This window comes from Octopus bimaculoides, chromosome 1, assembly GCF_001194135.2.
Source record: "Octopus bimaculoides isolate UCB-OBI-ISO-001 chromosome 1, ASM119413v2, whole genome shotgun sequence".
Taxonomy (NCBI): Eukaryota; Metazoa; Mollusca; class Cephalopoda; order Octopoda; family Octopodidae; genus Octopus; species Octopus bimaculoides.
In genome coordinates, this window is record NC_068981.1 from 63,842,087 (window position 1) to 63,850,197 (window position 8,111).

The window sequence follows — 8,111 nt, forward strand, 5'->3', positions numbered from 1 at the left end:
TATATATATATATATATATGTATATATATATATATTTATATGAATGTATTTATGCATGTATATATGTATGTGTGCATGTATGCACGTGTATAATTGGTAGTATATAAGGAAGTATGAGTTTCTATGATGACCGTTGTATGTATGTATATGTGTAACATATATGCTTATATGTAAGACGTATATAACGGCATCAAAGAAAAACTTAGGTTGAGACGTATTTGAAATTTCAAATATAGAGTAATAACTCACACGCCTATTTGCAAATGTGTGTGTGTGTGTGTGTGTGTGTGTAAATACATATTGAAATTATTTATATATATGAATAATAATTGACACAAAATGTGTGTGTGTATTTAATGAAATTTCCAGTATAATTCGATTGTTTGCTTTCCGCCAAATAAAGAAGAAACTTATGTTATAGAGTATGAAGTGAACAGCCATATTTTGTTTTCAAATACGTGTATATGTACTCCACAAATACAAACGATACTCACACGTACACCATGATGCATATACATGCATACATACATACATACATACATACATACATACATACATATATATATGTCTAAATAATTTTATTGTTTGTGCTGAAAATTGGAGGAATACAATTTACCTTATAAACTTCAAACGGGGATATACTCATGGTATTGTGTCAAAATGTTAAAAATGAATTAAACTCATGGTTAAGCCCCAAACCAAGCATACACACCTTCACATATGCATATACGTATATATATGATATGACAAATATATTACAAAATTAATATTTGAAGATAATTCCTGTACTCAATATTTTGCTGAAAAATTATTAAAAAATGCAATAAATGTACATATACTCACACAAACACACACATATATTCATATACATATACATATACATACAGATATATATGTATGTAAGTATATATTTATATATGTATATATGTATGTATATTTGTATATGACTTGAAAAACAGAGATGCAAATGATTAAAAATCATTGTGAACAATAGATCAATATGTAAAAATATAAGATAAAGAACAATATCAGAAAAATGAAAAAAGGAAAACAAATAAAGAAATGTAAAAAAAAAATATATAATAATCAAAAGAAAATCTGCACTGTTTGGACTATTTTAAAAATATTCACTCATAAATGGTGCTTCTCTGTAGAATTTGCCATCTTTTCAACTATGCACTGTCATTGGAACTTTCTGTTGACTAACAGGCTAAAGGTTAAAGATTGGTGTATTGTTTTAATTTGTTTGTTTTTTTTCCTTATAATTTTATTATTAATATTATATTATTATCATTATATTAATATTATGATTTTTTGCTAAATGATGATTGAACACACATATATATATGTATGTATGCATGTATGTATGTATATATATATATGTGTGTGTATACATATATATATATATATATATATATATATATATATATATATATATATATATATGGACTAAATAAAATTAATGATTGAACGAAGAAAACCATTCTTGTGTGTATATATTTTCTTTATTTTTTTATCAAAGTCATTACCCTTCTCCCTTCATCATCATCATCATCATTATCATCATGTATTTCACTATCATCGCTACCATCTTTATTGGTTATGCTGTTTATCCGCTGGTTAGCCCTGATCCAGCGTTCAAAAAAGAATGCTAAACATGATCATTGGCATGGTCGTGGCTAGAGCGCTTACGGTATACTAAGTGCATCATTGTTAAATGGGTTATTCAACAGAAATCTGGTTTGTCATTTTAGGATTTTAGACAATCGTATAAAGCTTCATTCAACGTATATTACGACAAAGACATCACGCTTCTATAACAATATTTATCAAATCGTTATCTGTCACATAGCTGACGTAAAGAGGATAAAATTTTTGACCATTTTACAATGTTACCTTTATATTCAGTGTAAGTGACGAGCCTCTGGGAGAATTAGAAAGTTATGATCTTCGCCTGTGTATATTTTCAGAAAAATAAATGTTATATTAGACATTTCTTAATTAGGTGAATTATCGAAATTTAGGTAGCCTTTCTCAATGAATACTTAATAAAATAACCTTCGAATTTTCTTTAATTAAAAATGTTTATTTCTAGAAAGATATTTTATTTTCAATTCTGCAATTTCAGTGCATACATTGTAGAATATTTACATTCATTTATATGACCTCTCCTTAATCAACATTGTTAGTCAAATTCATAAGTACAATTTGTTTTTCTGGCTGGTTTATTGGAAACTTGCCTGCTATATCTAACAGTTTGTGTAACCATAGAGAATATCTCATATTTTTGAATATGCATGTTAATTTTATTTATGGCAGACAATGAATGTCTAAAAGATTAGTTTACTAATCCAAAATATTAACGTATATTGAAATACGTCAACCAAAGATTCATCATACACAAAGTGGTAAATGATAAGTTTTAGTAAACTATTTTTATGCACTATGAGGATTGCTTTCATTAATGTTCTTTAATTTCACAAATGTTGTGTACGAAGAAATATGTAAGCGGAAAATAATACCAAGAGGTGAATTAACTGTAAGAACGTGTGAAGAGTTTTGTAAATGTTTTATTCTCTTTCAAAAATAGGTAATTTAAAGAGAAAGCATGGGCTGCATTCAATTAACTGAAATATTTTCACAGCAAAATTATCTGATTAACTAGCTGAAATTTTTTAGAATATATGTCATTACTTTTACTACCTCTTCTTTCAGGCTTCCCCGTTTATAGTTTTTCCTTTTAGTCACACAAATTTTATTTGAAAGTGAAACATTCATAACCGTTGTTTTTGGTGATGCACGAGCAAAATAGAAATTTAGACCAAAATCAAATCACAAATATACTTTTTTGTACGTTGAATATGAATAAATTGAATAAATTCACCGATATTTTTTTCCGTTTGTCTAAAATACATACTCGAAAATCGACTTGATCTAAAGACAGCCTGTAACAGACGGCCAGAAAGAGCAACTAATCACCTATTATAATAGAGATTATTATTTTATGATGTTTTATTCAGGCGTAAGTAACTATGAATTTAGCAGTCACTTAGAGACTGGTAGGAATAAAACGTTTCATGTTTTGCATAAATATCTATAATACGACATGGTAGGATAACGTTGTTTAATTTTTATGAGGTCAGGCGGAAGATCCCCGCAGACCAGTGAGATTGTTGCCATTAATGTTCTTCTGGATCATTTGTAAGTAAGTTCCTGTAGGAAAGAAATGACCAGGAAGTTAATTCCAGTCGGACGACATTGGGGAAAGAAAGCATTGGGCAGAGTGATTGGTAAGAGATTTGATGTGGAAACAACGCAACATATATGGGTGGAGACGATGTTGAGGATCAGTATGGCACCAGAGAAAAGGAAAATATTGTGGAATAGATGTATTCTGCCTTAATGAAGAGGTGGCTCTTGAAACATTCACAAAGCCTTTCTCCTTCGAGCAATATGTACTTGTATCCTCGTATTTAGGGAAGAGTATATGTAAGGTGACACCAAAAAATGTGCCATCTAAAATAAACTTTAATTATTTTAAAATGAGTTTGGAGGAGTATGGAAAATTGTTAGTATGAGAACGACCACACACAAAAAGTGCTTCAGATTAAAAGTAGATGCGCAGATGCTGCTAACTCAAGAAAACTTTAAAAAGATCATCGAATCATATAGCTAGGGAATGAGAATCTCAGTAGAATGTAAACCATCAGAAGATGTTCTTTCTTCTAGCAGAAACCCTTTTACTGCTTACGCTACAACTACAACATTAGCAACTATAAATCCAGCCTCAAAAATTACTGAAAACCAGGGCCCGAAATACAGACGTGCGCTAAAACTATCTTTTGCTTTTCCTTTCTGAATCATCGTAAAATATTGAACAAGAAATGGAGGAACTTATGGAACGACAAGTTATAAAAACACGCCAAAGCAAAGGGCGAAAATCATAAACTACAACTAAAAAAATCTATCAAAAACATCAAAAAACACTCAACAGAATGTTGATAGATTATCTAAAAAATAATGATAAAGAAATAACAATGGAAGGGAGAAAATTTGGTAAATTCTTCTCCCAAACACCTAAAAGCAGATTATTAATGAAACTGTAGTTATATTTATCATACACTCTTGTACGATTTCCGAGGAAGCGTGGTAAGTTTTAGAAAAACGGTAAACGAGATATTATTACAAGAGCGTTTTAACGTCATTTGCTTCGATAGAAAATGGAAACTATATGCCATACACGATGAGAAAGTTGAGTAAACACTCTTCTTACTTTCTCGAATAGAAATGATGCCACTCAGAATAGGAGGTATAAAAGTACGTGACCTGGAGTCAGCTTGGAAGTAATGTAACTTAATGTCCTTAGATCACCAGACATAGACATGCTAGCCATTACCAAAGCTAGAATTTCTGGAACGCTTGCACTCAGCTCCATCTCTGACAAGCTATACCCATTTTGAGTTCGAACGCTTGAGTGGCAGTGTTTTCCAGAGTTTAGAGGTAAGGACAGTGTTCTCTTGTCCGGGATGGCGTTAAGTCGGTGGTATTGGATGTGAATCACAGTAAAATCATTAGGAACCATCTATGCATCTTTCGAAGCTGAACTACTAGACTTCCTTAGACGTCTATAAACCTTCCTGGGAATATCCAGTTCCTTAGTACTAGTGGAGGAGTGGAATTGTATTGTAGACGCATGGTGAGATTACGTAAGATTTACATAAGAACAAGGGGGTGCAAAAGTTTCAGAATCCTGCTTTCACCTTTCCAGCTGTTTGACAGGTAGCGACTGGATATCTCGAATATGCTAGTGTAGATTTGGATCCACCACTAAAATGAATCATTTAGGTCGTAATTAGAGAATTCGTTAGGCCAGCTAATAAAAATAATTTAAATTAGTCTGTTACGCAGATCACAAATTCTTAATCTAGACAGGTGACTTCGACAGGAATATGGGCAAGGATTCGGCTACAGAGAGTTGGGGATATGCAAGTCATCAAACTATATAAGTCCATTAGAAGTGACATCCTGATCTACGTGCTATCGGCAAGAATAGCCCTCGGCCATTTCTTCAAAGCGAAACACGATGGCTGCCCTGTCAGTGCTAGAGCTCATGTGCTTAAGCAAACGCGAACGAAAGTCCTTTGATGACGGAGGTGCAATGTGGCAACAATGCAACAATTTGGCCTTTGATTAACCAGGATGTGTGCATACTACACAATGAGAAGAAGATGAGGCGTTAAACATCACTTTGCTCAACTTTTGAGAGTAACCGATTAGTCAGAAATAATTAGAGGACTTTAGTGTCTTGATCTACGGTCTGCTGCAGCGCTCAGGAAATGATACAGTTCACTGCGAAAGGCCAATAATAGCAACGAGTAGTATTAAGAGGTTGCACGAGGGACAAATAACCTAGTTTGAATGGTTAGCCCCATTAGTTTTATGTCTATCGCAACTGGTAGCAGCTCGGTAAAATATCCTGTTTTGTGAGTCAAGACGTGTTAATGCTGCTGAAGGAGGACGCTAACAAAGGGAATATTATAAATAATTTCCGGTCCCAAACCCCGCTCATATTTCAAACCCATTTTGAGAGGCTGGTTCGCGCAAAGCATAGTGGCTCTTGCTCGGCAATCAAAGAGCGAACGGTCACCTCTAGCAAACATTTCATATCGCACGCTCAGTCAGTCAAAAGTGTTGTTATTTCCTCTATACGTGCTGACTCTCGAGTCATTGCTATAAACCCTAGAACTCTTGAGAATCATTCCTTTCGAGCTGGGATACGGGATAATTATGTCGGCTTATGAGAAAAACTTCACCTTTATGGTGTTGAACACGGAAGTCTCAGCAGTAACTGCAGTCTAAAGGAATACGAGGTGATGGTAGGAGAAAAGATAAATTCGATCAAGTCGGTGATCTTGCGGTTCGGCACTTAGAATTGTGGATTGCTGATTTGTTGAGTTATGTCAAACAGCTGATGTCGTGTGTAAGACGAATCCGGCTCTCGGCCGCGTCCATCGTTAGGATCACCCACCTCCATACACTTTTAAAAAGGTGTTCCTCTGACCGATGGATATGGTGGAAGAGGTTTGTGCTAGACGAGACTGAAAGGATTGAGAACAGATATTGTTCCCCTTCGGTCAACCCTCATTAACTTTTTAAAGTTTCACTTGGAAAAGGCAGTGAGGGTGTAAAGGGAAGTGTTCTCAGTGAAAATATGACTAAGAATATTTCACGCCATGTCAACCACAAAAAAATTGAATATGTGCAAAATAACAGATTTTACTCATTGAACAAAAAATACATTTTAATTGCGGCACAAAATATTAATCATAAGTACGAATAAAAAGAAAAAAAATGTTTGTATTTTAATACCTAATTTGAATTAATCGAGAGGTAATTTTTCAGCAGCAACAACAACAACGTTATAGCCAACGTTATTACGAAAAACGCCTTGCTATCTTGCGCAAACATTCTTGAGAAAAAGAAAAAGAAAATAGAAATGTAAGATCCTTCTCATGGACAGTTTACTAAAAGAAGGAATGCTTGCAATGTGTTGTACCCAAGACTAACACAACTTTCACAATATATAAGAGTGAGGAAATGAAGGAAAATAGCCTTCTTGTGTTTACAAGAGCATACAAGAGCTTTCTTTGTTTCAGCCAATTATGAGCTGGGAACGGACCTCATATATATGCTTCAAGGGAAATCATCGTTAATGGTTGAGGGAAGGTGTATAGCACAATATATGTCAATGTTAAGACAGAACACGAAGGCACAGCCCATATTGAGTCAATATACTGGTATTGGGGTTGGAGGAAAAATAACGATCATTTATTCTCTCGATTTCGTTGAAATGCGGTTTTAGAATGAGTATTGTAATAATCATAAGCTTTCTTAAAGATGTTATTGTTGAAAAAATTGTAATGAGTTGGAAGAAAGACCGCTGATTGTTCTGCCAGCTCGCTGCCTTAATTGCTTCAAATTGATGGCATAGCTAAAATGGGTGCGTGCAGAAATTGATCAGGAGGTCGAATGTCTGGTTTACCATGAATCCTAAATGGAGGTCATCCTTATTAAAGGAAGACAACTCTAATGATAAACATTGATTTTGTTTGCTTTTGCTATGTACAAAGGTCCTTGTATTATGTACAAGCTGTACATATGTTTTGTCTTCCATGAAAATCTTAACTGCTTACGTGCATTGAAATAGCTTAAAGTTGGGATTGAAACTTCATTGTTACAACGCCTTCGAATAAATATAAATGTTTGACCTCGGTACCCGTCGTCATAGCTATGAACATTAGAATATTGTTGCTATCTAACTTTTTTTTCATTTCTTTAACAACTTTGAAATTCTTTATCTTCGAGACTGAATAAGCAGCTGCCAATGTCATAATCATTTAGCTTTGATATATTGAAGTTCTGTTGTCTGGTTTTTATGAGAGAGAGAGTGTGTGAGTAAGCGAAAGAGAGAGAGAGAGAGAGAGAGAGAGAGAGAGAGAGAGAGAGAGAGAGAGAGAGGCGCAGTGAGAAAGGGAGAGGTGGTGTGACAGGATATTCAAAACGAACAAAATCTTCGGTCAGTGATTGTTTCATATTTCGCATTGACCGCAACTTAAAGACGATAAAAACTTAATTCTGGTTCTTCTAATTGAAACTCAACACTAGAAAAGCGCCAGAAACATCTGCTTCAATTTTCACTTAACAGTTGATCCAGTTCGTTAAATAATACAGATGATTGATAATTTGGTTCGTGGAAACAACAATGTTGATTCTTAGTATGATGTAGTTAGCGTAAAGTCTGGACAACTGTTGTTGATGTTGTTGTTGTTGTTGTTGTTACAACAGCTCATACAGCGGCTGTTACTTGCCGATACTGTTGTTATACTGGTGAGTGTGTGGGTTTATATGTGTCTGTTTGTATTGGCGTTCGCATGTATTATTGTATGTTTGTATGTGATAATGAGCAGTTCTGCTGCTACTACTACTATAACAAATAATCCTTTCTACTAAATTTTGTGGGAGGGGGCTAGCCGATTACATCGACTCCAGTACTTGACTTGTGCTTATTTTATCGACTTTGAAAGTATAGCGGTATTTGAATTCAGAACTGA